The sequence below is a fragment of the Cetorhinus maximus genome, chromosome 12 (genome assembly GCF_964194155.1).
Source record: "Cetorhinus maximus chromosome 12, sCetMax3.hap1.1, whole genome shotgun sequence".
Classification (NCBI taxonomy): Eukaryota; Metazoa; Chordata; class Chondrichthyes; order Lamniformes; family Cetorhinidae; genus Cetorhinus; species Cetorhinus maximus.
The window spans coordinates 90,033,818-90,048,102 of NC_135890.1; positions in this window are offsets into that span (position 1 = coordinate 90,033,818).

The following is a 14,285-nucleotide window of genomic DNA, read 5'->3' on the forward strand; positions in this document are numbered from 1 at the left end:
GCAGTTATAAACTCATATTTCATTGAATGTTGTAAAGCTATGAAAATCATTTTTCTGTGACCAGATTACTGGCTACACAGGATTACATTGTTCTGTAAATTGATGCAATATCCAGGTTAGAAGCAATGAATTCTAGTCGGCAATTATTGATACCAAACTTGAGGTTGAATGAAGTGTCAGGGTGTTTCCCACAATGGTGAGCTCCCAATCTCAGTTTCGCTGTTATGGAAGTAATCAGTAGAGGTTAGGATAAGGACAGGCAAAGTCAGAGATACTGGAGGAAAGTAACTGAGTCCCAGTCATGCTGTTTTTAAATTTCATTACGAAGCACCATTGGTAAAGGCCTGGGAACCTCACCTTTGGATCTCTAGAAGACATACAGCAAATAATTGTCATCTAAAAATCAAGGTCAGTTTTCCTAAATCATGTGTCTCTCTGCTAATCCCTAAATAAATATTCCTCATGATTTATACTCTGGAAATATTTTCTTTATTTTATCCAAATAATGAGTCATAATAAAGTGGAAGATCCCAACTACTAATGAATCCGGAAGTCAAGAGCTGACGTTAACATAAACCTCTCTACCTCAGGGAATAATTCAGTTGGTTTCTATTTCTGTCTGTGTTCCATCAATATAAATAGAAACAGGCTGTGGAAGAGATGCCCTTGAGATAATTGGAATATAAGCCAAGGACAACTTAGCACAACATCAGAAACATCAACTGTAAATAAAATATGGCAAAAAAAATCCACAAGCTCACTTTCTTTGTCAAGATTTCCTCTGGCATTTGTCAGCAAAACATGTGGCACTATGGAATACCAAGCTGGAGATTCCAGTTAATTGGGTGTATTTGTAGATCATTCTCCAATAAGCTGCTGCCAAATTACACTGTTCTTGAAACTGTGACACGTTAATGCAGTAGTGTGTGGTTTTTTTAAAACTTTGGAGCCAGCCAGATAGACTGCAATGCTCTCGTTTGTTCGTCCACATTCCTTTGTTCCCAAAACAAAGTTACAAAACCTTGTGAAAGCTTTCCATTTTCTAAATTCAATTAACTTATTGTAGCTTTCTTAAATTACTCATGACCAGGGTTTGAGGATAAAGGGCATTGATACAGGCAAGCAACTGCTGTATTGTACTCCCTACTCCTATGGAAAAGTAAAGAATACTCCCTTCTAGCTGACTCTGATGTCTAACAATATTTTCTTAGATGAGAAGATTATTTTTCTAATCCTTGTGAATGTAGTTTTAGTGTTTGGAGTACAACAGTGTTCCAATAGCGCAGTAGGGACAAGGGGACAATAGACAAGCTGTTTCTCCTCCTTGACCATATATTCTAGACTGACACTTCAGCACAGTTTTGAGGGATTGTTGCACACTGTAGATGCTGTCTTTCAGAAGAGATGTTGAACTGAGATCCTTTCCGCAATCTCAGGGTGGATGTAAAAACATCCCATAGCGCTATTCACAAAACAGCAGGAGACTTCTTCCAGGTGTCATGGACAATATTTATCCTTCATCCAACAGCCTTACAAAAGATCATCTAGTCATTATCTCAGTGCTGTTTAAAAGATCTTGCTGACTTTGCAAATCAGCACCTTGTAGAAGGAGCAGACAAGATGCTCTAGTGAGATGCTTTGTCAAAATGGCACACTGGGGTGGACACTTTTAAGCAATAATTGTAGATCAGATGAATGGATTTTGGGGCACCTTTTGTTGATTTTTTCTGCAAACACATACTGTAATGAGTTCATTTCTGTGCAATCTTGCAATGTTGGGATGTTGGCGTTGGCAGGAGAAATACAGACTCTGTCTCATGAAGCAACGAGAGAAAAGCCTTTTGATTGAGAGGAACGTGTCCGTGTGTGCAGGAAGAGAGCAGACTGCTGTGAGATGTCAACTTATTCAATAAAAGCACTGGGTTATAGGTTGTGTCCTGGTTGCTGACTGTCCTGTTCTATATCCTCCCTTTTATTATTGTGGGGATTCCGGGCCTTTTATTGGTCTCCAATCCTAAGCACAACCCTCTTCTGGCAGCAGCAAGCCTTGATCATAATTTGATGGAACATGTTTCAAGCTATAATGATTTTGGAGATTTTTACTGGTCTGTATTGCAGAGTTCCAGCAAATTTATCAAGGCACCTAAACCAAGGCTTTAATCTGCTCTATCAAGCCTCTTGTACTGACATTGTCCTCTTTACAAGTTGTCCTATCTGTACTCAGAAGCCTTACTATAACCATTAGCCCTGATAAGCTGACAATTACAAAAAAAGACAAGTGAGAAAAAGAAAGGGGTTGGCTCAGACTAGAAAACACGCAGGAGGCCATCTTTTAATATTAGGGTAGTCATGGGGAATGACTCTTTATCACTCCAATGTCCTTCATTCTTTGTTTGGATCACATTTCATTGTCCACATCTGACTTTTTAGTCATATCATCACAAATTTCTTTCTCTCTTTAGTAATGCCCTCTCCTATCTTGCTGTCTGTTACTTTTGATCGCTGTGTCTCTTTCTTCTCTGTTTGACATCTCTCAACACTCCCCCATTTTTTTGTTTGTCCCCAAGCAATGTGACTGAAAGGCCTTGAACATAAATACCTCAAACACAAATATATTTCTCTCCCAATCTCTTCTGTAGATTTACCTGCTCTCCAGTGTCTCTTCCTCTCTTTTACTTTCTTTTCCCTATGTCTGTAGCAATGTCCTCCATCATCCCTCTGTTTCTAGTTTCTTTCCATATAATTGTCCTATGTTTCCTCCAGTATGTGTATCCTTGTCTTCCTCTGTATCAAAGCCAGTGGGCTAGATTTTAATAGGGAGAATGTGTTTGGGTGCAAATGGGGGGATTAGAAGTTGTAAGCCTGTTGGGTATGGTAGTGTAGTGGTTATGATACTGGATCTTAAGGCTGAAGACACAAGTTCAAATCCCACTAGGGGAAATATGGAATTTAAATTTAGTTCAAAAATCTGGAATGAAAAGCTGTTATCAGTAAAACTGACTACAAAACTACGGTTTCATCATAAAAATAATCATTTGGTTCATTAATGTCCCTTCATTACCCAGTCTGGCCTGTATGCAACTCCAGACCCTCAGCAATGTGGTGCACTCTTAACTTAGTAAACCATTCAGTTATATAGGGATGGGCAATAAATCCTCGTCTTTCGAGTGACACCTATATCCCATGAATGGATAAAAGTAGATGTGAATGAGTAATGTCAAAGTAAGAAGTCATCGTTATGCACATGGTCATATTTCAGTCACTATTGACATTAAGTCAACATAACTGAGTGTTGCACATCATGCGGCTGTATGATATTTAAATTCTGTCACCAGCTAGCTGGACGCCCCCATTTCCAACAACAAAGCACGTGGACTCTCCACTGATCACCAGCACTGCCTCCTCTGCAGCTGGAGGGCCACTTCTTGCTCTCTGCTGTTCCCTGATATTCTGTGCTCTCTGCTGCAAAGGGAAAGAAAACACCTATGAGTGACTAACGTCATGTGTTCACCTGTTCAGTGTTGAGCATTTGTTGAGAGTGACTATGAGGGAGAGGCGTGGCATTGAATAAGAATGAGAGTGAGTGTCAGTGGTGGATAGATAGATGAAGATGTGAGGAAGTGCATGGACAGAGATGGATGGGTTCGCCTGCAAGGTAAATTCGCATGAGGAGTGATGTGCTGGACTAGGCTTGAGAAGGCAGAGTGAGGGAGTTGGGGTGATACACATGTCAAGATGTAAGTGATTATGCCTTTGCTCTCACCATTCCTGCTATACTGAGATCACTGAATCACTTCCTGCACTGGACCCAGGAGCATGGCATCACACTCCTGCTGCTGGCCTCTTGTGCCACCTTCAATCATGCCTTCTTGGTTTCCCCAACTGGCTTCTTTCTCCTGTTGCTAGGGAACAGTATCTCCCTCTGTGCTCCTATAGCCCCAGGAAACATGTCAAGGGAGGCATTGGTGAAATGGGGCACAGCCTTTGTCTGGCTACTTTTCATAGCAACACTTTTATTTCTCCTTCCCAGCTACAAAATGCTTCAATTTGCATGTTGGAGTGTCCCTTTAAATACTTTAGCCAAGGTTGCATCATGCAAGTCATTCTGACATACACTGACAATAATTGAATAGGAAACTCGGAAATAAAACGATAATGAGGTGGCTGAGTTAAAAAGCTGCTGGTCTCCACTCCCAGTGTGTCTGCAAATCAAAATCCAGGCAAATGTCTCTGTGCCCCATCCCTGGCTTTCTCTCCAACCAGTGTGTGTGCATGCATGCTTGTGTGTGCGTGCTTGTGTGTGGGTGTGCATACTTGTGTGTGTGTGCATGTGTGTGTGTGTGCATACTTGTGTGTGTGTGCATGTGTGTGTGTGTGCATACTTGTGTGTGCGTGTGTTTCTTTCTCTCTCTTATCCTATCTTTGGCTGTAGCAGTGTGCCACCTATCTTTCGCATGTTTTCTTCAGCTGTGTTTTTCCATCTTCCTGTTCATGTGCCTAACAGCCCATCTCTAACAATGCCACAATCTCTAACAATGCCCACCTAAAGGAAATAACTTTAAAATCAAAATACCTAGTGTGTCACTATTATTCCTGTCCTAAAGAGAGGAACAAATGGCATCAAATCAGCAGCGGGAAGCAGTCCTTTCGTAGAATCATAGAATGGTTTACAGCACAGAAAAAAAACCATTTGGCCTGGTGGGTCTGTGCTGGCTCTGCAAGAGCAACTCACCAAGTGCTACTCCCCCACCTTCTCTCCATAGCCCTACAAATTTTTCCTCTTCAGATAATGAAATATGCTATTTGTGGTGCCACTTAAGTGAAGTACATGTTCCTGACTGAGTACACAACGTGAACAATATGCTACTAACTCTGAACTTGGGGAGGCCTCTGGCTTCAAGCTTCACCTTCTCCCAATATCTTGATGAACACAACCCCAATCATGTCTGGTTAAACCCCCTCAAATAGCTCAAGGTCTCGCACTGCTTCAGTTCATTTCCAGTTCATGTCTGCTTATGTCCATTATATGCTATCTTGTCAGTAAATAGTCTCAAGGTAGTCCAGAGATAGGGAATATAAGTGTCATATTGCTGTCCATCTTCAAGCTTATCCTAGATAAAAGCAAAATACTGCAGATGCTGGAAATCTGAAATAAAAACAGAAAATGCTGGAAAAACTCAACAGGTCTGGCACCATCTGTGAAGCGAGAAACAGATTTAACGTTTCAAGTCCGTGTGACTCTTCTTCAGAGCTCTGAAGAAGAGTCAAACGGACTCGAAACATTAACTCTGTTCCTCTCTTAACAGATGCTGCCAAGCCTGCTGAGTTTTTCCAGCATTTTCTGTTTTTATTCAAGCTCAGCCTGTGTGATAGCGAATGAAAATGCATCATGGGAACAGAATTGCTTATGTCTTTGTGACAAAGTTTGGCATATGCACTTGCTCATCACAATTCATTCATGCAGGCATTGGCTCATGTATCTTGGATATAAAGGTAGGCTAAAAGAGCTGGGACTCTACACTTTAGAGAAACGCAGACTTAGGGATGATCTTATTGAGGAATATCGGATAATGAAGGGAATTGATTTTGTTCAAGATGATACTTTGTTCCAATTAAATAGGTTAGGGAGGACTAGATATCACAAGTTTTATTTGTGTAAGGCCAGGCCCAGATTAGATATCAGGAGGCGGTTCTTTTCCCAGAGAATAGTGGACCTCTGGAACAGGCTGGCAGCTTGTGCAGCGGACATTGAATTCATTGAATTCCTTCATGTGAGAGTGGAACCTGTTTCTGGCTGGGACAGAGATCACTTCTTACAAAAAGGTTGGCACGGCAAGGAATTCAGGAACAGTTGGTTTAAGGGGGGGCGGGGGGGACAGGTATAGCTGGATAGAGGGCCAGTGATAGGTGGAGATTGCCAAAAGATGTCATAGACAAAAGGACAAAGAGGTGTTGACGGTGGTGATATTAGCTAAGAAATGTGCTAATGGTGACATTAAGGGTAGAAAGCAGGACGAGCAAGGTACAGATAGCCCTAGTGGGGGTGGGGTAGGGGGAAGGGATTGAAATAGGCTAAAAGGTAGAGATAAAACAATGGATGGAAATAAATTTAAAAATAATGGAAATAGGTGGGAAAAGAAAAATCTATATAAATTATTGGAAAAAAGGGGATTGGAAAGGTGGTGGGAATAGAGGAGAGAGTTCATGATCTAAAGTTGTTGAACTCAATATTCAGTCCGGAAGGCTGTAAAGTGCCTAGTTGGAAGATGAGGTGCTGTTCCTCCAGTTTGTGTTGAGCTTCACTGGAACATTGCAGCAGGCCAAGGATGGACATGTGGGCATGAGAGCAGGGTGGAGTGTTAAAATGGCAAGCGACAGGGAGGTCTGGGTCATGCTTGTGGACAGACCGAAGGTGTTCCGCAAAGCAGTCACCCAGTCTGCAGTTGGTCTCTCCAATGTAAAGGAAACCGCATTGGGAGCAGCGAATGCAGTAGACTAAATTGAGGGAGGTGCAAGTGAAATGCTGCTTCACATGAAAGGAGTTTGGGCCCTTGGACGGTGAGGAGGGGGGAAGTAAAGGGGCAGGTGTTGCACCTTCTGCGGTTGCATGGGAAGGTGCCGTGGGAGGGGCTTGAGGTGTAGGGGGTGATGGAGGAGTGGACCAGGGTGTCCAGGAGGGAACTATCCCTGCGGAATGCCGCCGGGGGGCTGAAGGGAAGATGTGTTTGGTGGTGGTATCATGCTGGAGTTGGCAGAAATGGCGGAGGATGATCCTTTGAATGCGGAGGCTGGTGGGGTGATAAGTGAGGACAAGGGGGACCCTATCATGGTTCTGGGAGAGAGAGGAAGGTGTGAGGGCAGATGCGCAGGAGATGCGCCGGACACGGTTGAGGGCCCTGTCAACCACCGTGGGTGGAAAACCTCGGTTAAGGAAGAAGGAAGACATGTCAGAGGAACTGTTTTTGAAAGTGGCATCATCAGAACAGATGCAATGGAGGCAAAGGAACTGAGAGAATGGGATGGATTCCTTACAGGAAGCGGGGTGTGAGGAGCTGTAGTCAAGGTAGCTGTGGGAGTCGGTAGGCTTGTAATGAATATTGGTGGACAGTCTATCACCAGAAATTGAGACTGAGAGGTCAAGGAAGGGAAGGGAAGTGTCAGAGATGAACCATGAGAAAATGATGGAGGGGTGGAAATTGGAAGCAAAATTAATAAATTTAACCAGGTCCAGACGAGAGCATGGAGCAGCACTGAAGCAGTCATCGATGTACTGGAGAAAGAGTCGTGGGAGGGGGCCGGAGTAGGACTGGAACAAGGAATGTTCCACATACCCAATAAAGTGACAGGCATAACTGGGGCCCATGCGGGTACCCATAGCCACACCTTTAATTTGGAGGAAGCGAGAGGAGTTTAAGGAGAAATTGTTCAGTGAGAGAACAAGTTCAGCCAGACAGAGGAGAGTAGTGGTGGATGGGGATTGTTCAGGCCTCTGTTTGAAGAAGAAGCGGAGAGCCCTCAGACCATCCCAGTGGGGGATAGAGGTGTAGCGGGATTGGACGATTTTATATCTACTGGATTCTCAAGGTAGCATTCATTCCTGTATGCCATTTCCTCTCATTCCTATTACATCCAGTGTTTACAGGAACATTGGCTAATTCTACCAAAAATATACTTGCCCCTTTCCCTCACTCCCTGTAGAAGCATTTCCAGTGCCTGATCATCAACATTACATTTTCTCTGCTTTTCAGCCTCCGTTGCATCGGAATATTTTGCAATAACAATGGACCCTTGTAGAAATTATGGTTTTATTTAGTGTGTAATGTACCTTTAAGAATAATATTTGAGGAAAGATTATATGATCTGTAGTAACCAATAGGATTAGCGCGGGCTACCTCAGTATAGAGATAGAGTTGGAGTTGAAAGCACACATGTAGTTGCCGCTGAGTATATTGTAAATAAACTTAATGTTTCTACTTAGAAAGTTTACTCTATTACTAATAGTATAACTCAGCCAACCTACAACAACCCCGCACTATTGTGGGAATTTAGATTAACACTGCTGACAGCTCCTGGCCCTTGTTATTGGTTGTGCTTCTCCATTGGTCAGTCTTTTGTTTGACTATTAAAACCCAAAACCAGCAATCTCAGCGGTTAATGGGCTTGCCTTGTAAATCCCAAAACTCTTAAGCAATGCTCAGTGAACTCTTAAATAGTGACCCAACAATAATCTCTTGGCTGCTTTGTCAGAATTAATAAATACCATTAAATTTCCAAATGAATAGCTGCTTCTGGCGTACTTCCACTTTCAATTCTGTCTGCCATAAATGATTAGCTTGACAATGAAACAAATGTATTATATGACCAAATAACTCCGAGCTTAAGTAACTTGCCTGGTTAACATAATACTTCTAGTTCAAACCTTGCTTAGACTAGATGTAAATCCGGCTTTGTCCTGCCCTTCCAAATTCAATTTCAAATTCGCCATCACTGATTTATAATATACAGTGCTTTAAGTGAACTCGCCTGTCAGCTTTGAACAAAATCTGTTATCCCAGGGATACTTCATGAAGACCCAGTAAGGCTGAATTCCATGGTATACAATTCTTTTGTATTCCCAGCGGGAAGCTGAACTCACAGGGAGTGTATTATGGAAAATTACAGATACACTTGGATTTTCTATCCAAGAAGAATCATGGGCCGCTCGCCCACTCCACTGGCTCAAGATGCATTTCTTGTGAGTGCAGCTCGCTGCATTGTTAGTTTTTTAGGGGGTGCATTTAACCTCCAAATCCATTTATTCAATATTAATTTGTCCTTTTGAGACTTCAACTATTCAGGCAATAGGAGACAATTTAGTGATGTAACTCAGGAAACGTTTATTAAGCAATAAAAGTGACACTGAACAAAGCTAGGGAAGCGTCTTTACTGGCTCCAAGGGGTTCTTGCTTCTCGATTCAGCCTACAGTGTGAGGTGACATGGCATCTTCTCTCTCTCTGGAGTCCTTTGGTCTTCTGCTTTCAGCTGACAAGCAGTCTTCAGTTTCAAATTCAGTGCACACGGCAGCTCAAAGCTAGTGCTTTTTAACTCTTTCCAAACCACAACCCATGTGCATGATCAGTGATATTACTGATTGCCGATTGGCTCGTGCAGTGCGTGATCAGGCCCTGATTGGTTTAAGGGCTGCATGATCAGTTTCTGATTGTTTATCGAGAGTGATGGTCATCTATTTATGTCATTTTCCTTTGTCCCCTGAGTGGCCCTCTGAAGTGTTAATTACTCATGGGACCGTCCCTCTCATTATGACTTTTCTGTCATTTCATTAAATTTTACAACTTTCTTCTAAGATATTGGGGGCTTTAGGATGGTTTCGATGTCTGCTTATTTGAGATAAGAGAGCATGTGATGTTTAGTGACACCAGACTCATCAGTACAGATGTCTAACTGATCTATAGGTATCAATATTGCATGCCCTATATAACTCTCATTAAAACAGGTGTTTATCAATGTGTTTTGGTTGAGAGGACTACTTTGCCATTGTATTTTTTGTTGTATCTGCCATTGTTTGATATAAGTCAATTAAAAAACAGAGTGGTGCATAGCCTCAAAAATTACAAAGCTACAGAAATTACACAAAGTCTATATAAAATACATATAAAATCAGTGTGTGAAAGTGATTGGTGTGCTAAAGTTAAGGCAGCAAAATTCACTTAAAAATATAACACATTCAACTAATACATATTCCTAATTAATAAAAGTCAAAAGAACTACATAGCTACAAAGCTAATTACAGATCATAATTCTAAACTTGCAGAATCAAAGAAGGTTAAATATTGTGAAGAAAAGTAATTGCTTCTTCTGATAAAACATCACAAGTTAAACTAAACTAATTTAAGGCACAAGGCTGAAAGTTTTAACACCTGATTTTTTTTACACAATAGGCTCTTGAATCTTAAGGGAATGCAACTGATAAGTTTTAATGGCTAGGGAGGTTGATGGTGCCAGACCGGAACTGTTCAACCTTGACATCTTGTATCACTGGCTTGAGGCATATGGTTTTTCTCCCTTGTCAAATGTGAATGGGATGCTAATGAAGACCAAGTCATGTGATGTGCTAGCGTCCCACAATTCAATATGATATCATATTGGGTTAATATACCTCAACTGCTTGATTACGATACATGACTAAACTACTAATTGTAAATAATTAACAAACTTAAACTTTCCTACAGCATATTTTTATCACATAATTGGCTCTGATATTTTCGTCTCTGAGACTGACGGAATGAAGGTTTCCTGTCTGTACCTGCAGCAATGGAGCCTGGGTGACTTCTTCAGGCAGTGAACTGTTTTGGTTTCTAAGCAATCGCAAATGTCTTGTACAAGCCTACAGAGCAACTCATTTCCCCCTCCTACTGACAAGGAATAACCTTATGGTTGTCATTTCTTCACTTCTAAATTGTGACCCCCCCCCCACCAACCGAAAAGAGACAGGATGCACACAACAGGACTGATTTAGGCAGGAGATTACCACAGATTAGTGGTGTAAGAAGATGAATGGCAGGTCAGAAGATTGGACAGAATATAAAAAGCAGCAAAAAATGACTGAAAAAAAGACAGAAATTAGAGTATGAGAAAAAGCTAGCTAGAACAACAAAAGTAGATATTAAGAGTTTCTACAGGTAGAAAAAGAGTAAGTAAAGTGAGCATTGGTCCTCTAGAGAGTGAATCTAGGGAATTAATAATAGAAAATAAGGAAATAGTAGATGAAATGCACAGATGTTTTGCATCTGCCTTCACTGTAGAGGGTACAAATAACATCCCAGAAATAACTGTAAACCAAGGGAGGGAGGAATTTAAAACAATTACAATCACCAGGTAAAGGGTACTGAGAAAACTATTAGAACTAAAAGCTAACACATCCCCAGGTCCTGATGGACTTCATCCTAGGGTCTTAAAAGAAGTGGCTGTTGAGATAGTATATGCATTGGTTTTAATTTTCCAAAATTCCCTAGATTTTGGAAGGGTCCCATCAGATTGGGAAATAGCAAACATTACTCCTCAATTCAAGGAGGGAGACAGAAAGCAGGAAACTACAGGCCAATTAGCTTAACATCTGTCATAGGGAAAATGCTGGAATCTATTATTAAGGCGGTTATAGCTGGGCACTTAGAAAATCTCAAAGCAATCTAGCAAAGTCCACATGGCTTTGTGAAAGGGAAATCATGTTTGACTAATTTATTAGAGTTCTTTGAGGAAGTAACAAGCAATGTGGATAAAGGGGAACCTGTGGATGTACTGTGCTTAGATTGCCAGAAGGCACTTGGCAAGGTGCCATATCAAAGGTTACTACACAAAATAAGAACCCATGGTGTAGGGGGTAACATATTAGCATGGATAGAGGATGGGTTAGCTAATAGGAAATAGAGGGTAGGCATAAATGGGGGGCCATTTTCGGGCTGGCAAGATGTAATGAGGGATCAGTGCTGGGGCCTCAACTATTTAAAATCTATATCAATGACTTAGATGAAGGTACAGAATGTATGGTTGCTAAATTTGCTGATGACACAAAGGTAGGTAGAAAGTAAGTTGCAAAGAGGACTTAAGGAGTCTGCAAAGGGATATGGCTTGGTTAAGTGAGTGGGCAAAAATTTGGCAGATGGAGTATAATGTGGGAAAATGTGAACTTGTCCATTTGGCAGGAAGAATAGAAAAGCAGTATACTACTTAAACAGGGAGACATTGCAGAACTTTGTTGTACAGAGAGACCTGGGTGTATTGATGCATGAATCATAAAAAATTAGTATGCAGGTATAGCAAGTGACTAGGAAGGCAAATGTAAAGTTGTCATTTATTGCAAAAGGAATGGAATATAAAAGTAGGGGTGTTTTGCTACAGTTGTACAGGGCGTTGGTGAGACCACATCTAGAGTACTATGTACAGTTTTTGGTCTCTTTATTTAAGAAAGGACATAGGTGCATTAGAAGCAGTTCAGAGAAGGTTCACTTGACTGATTCCTGGGGTGAAGGGGTTATCTTATGTGGAATAGTTGAACATCTTGGGTCAGTATCCATTGGAGTTTAGAAGAATGAGAGGTGATCTTATTGAAACATTTAAGATCCTGAGAAGACTTGACAGGATGGATGCTGAAAAGATGTTTCCCCTTGTGGGAAAGACTAGAACTAGGGGACACAATTTAAAAATAAGTGGTTTCCCATTTAAGATGGAGATGAGGAGAATTTATAGTCTCTCAGAGGGTCAGGGCTCTGTGGAACTCCCTTCACCAGAAAGCAGAGGAGGCAGGATAATTGCATATTTTTAAAGCAGTTGTAGATAGATTCTTGACTAACAAGAGATTCGAAGGGTATCAGGGGTAGGCAGGAAAGTGGAGTTGAGGCTAAAATCTTATTGAATGGTGGAGCAGGCACGAGGTGCCAAATGGCCAACACCAGCTCCTAATTCATATGCTCGTATGTAGAAAAAGTGACAGCAAAGCAACAGGTCTGAAATAACCTGCAGGGTGATTTAAGATGACTTTAATGAAAAACCCAATTCCCATTGACAGTAAAGTGATATAATGGCAAAGGGTATTCAACCGAGCATGTATTTGTTGGACAGTGTCTAATTATTGCTGTTATCATCAGCACGGTGGTTATCAGCAGCCTTGTACGTGGTGCTGTAGAAATTAATTCCCTGCCCCCATGTAGGCAGAATAGCATAGAAAGTCAGCGCCATTATTACAGAGAAGAGAAGAATCAGATGCTTTTAGTGTGCATAGCTAACACAACACATCATGCTGCTAATATTATTCGGTGGCACCACAAGCGGAAGAAAATATCACCCACTGGGCCTTTCAGTGGCCAACATAAATTAAGAAGATTTTCTCCTCTAGTTCATGCTGATAACCAATCCAAACTTAGCAAGAATGATGATTAGTATGTGTATATTTATTCTGTGTGACTTCAGCAGTTTATCTGAGCTTTAAGTACTGCTTGTCTCTGAGCCTGTAGAGCTGCAGTATGTTTCATTCTAATATAGATGAGGTATTTAATCACTTATGTTTTCAGTGTTAACCCTCTGAACTACGTACTTTTGTGTCTGGATGTGCAACTTGTTTCCTGTGATTCTACACCTCAATCAATGCACGTTCTGTTTTTGCTTGTCCTTGAATTTCACAAGCTAAAAGCAATAAATATTAACATTTGGAGGTTAGGATCAAAAAGGGAAGTCATGCCCTGGCAAAATAATCAACTGGGCATTTTCACCTAAAATGTTCTAAAGTTATCAAGGAAGGTTATAACATAACTGGGTTTCAGAGAAAATTGGACCCATTTCTGGAAAAAGAGAGATGTATAAATGAGGTTGAATTCTCAAAATGACAGGCATGTTGGACGTACTGGCCCTTTCTTTTCCTAATAATTTTATTTAGGTGTCAGCATTGATTTACTGGTTGCACCCTTTTCTGAGTCAGGAGGTGGTAAGGTTCAAGTGCTAGTCCAGAGATTTAAGCATGTAATCTATGCAGTCACTCCATTATAGTACTGAGGGAGTCAGAAGTGCTGTGTTTTTTTAATGAGATTTTAAACCAATCTACCCTCAAAGGATGATGTTAAAGAACCCATGTTGATATTCAAAGATGAGAAGGAGAGTTCTTCTGGTGTCCTGGACAACATTATCTTTCAACCAACATCACAAGGACAAATTATCTGGTAATTTATTTCATTGTTGATTGGGGATCTTGCTGTGCAGTAATCGGCTAAGCTGTATCCTGACATTATAACACTGACTACAATTTTAAAAGTAGTTTGTTGGCTGCAAAGTGTCTTGAGATAACCTGAGATCAGGAAAGGCACTATATTAATGCAAAGTCTTTCTATTTTATGTTCCAATGTCCTTAATTGACTCCTCTTCACCTGGGCAACCCATTCAATACAGCACATTCTATTCCATAGTTCATCAATGGAGACAAGGCAGCTGGCATTTATTTTGTGAACCATTGCATGGTTATGGAATATCTATGTCAGTACTTAGTTGACTTTGGGTAAATAGATGCACCAAAGCTAGCTTAAGAATGCACATGCCTTTAATTAACTTTGGAGCATATTGACTGGGTATGGAAAAACAAAATAAGGTAACAAATTTATCAAAAAAATTAGATTATCAAAAGCCAAGTGTTTGTTCTCAACCCATTTCATGGGATATTTCAGTGCTTGATCCAGCATATAAATCAAATCAGAAATACATTAAATATTAATGTAGTTGAGTTAGTAATCACACATTTAATTTA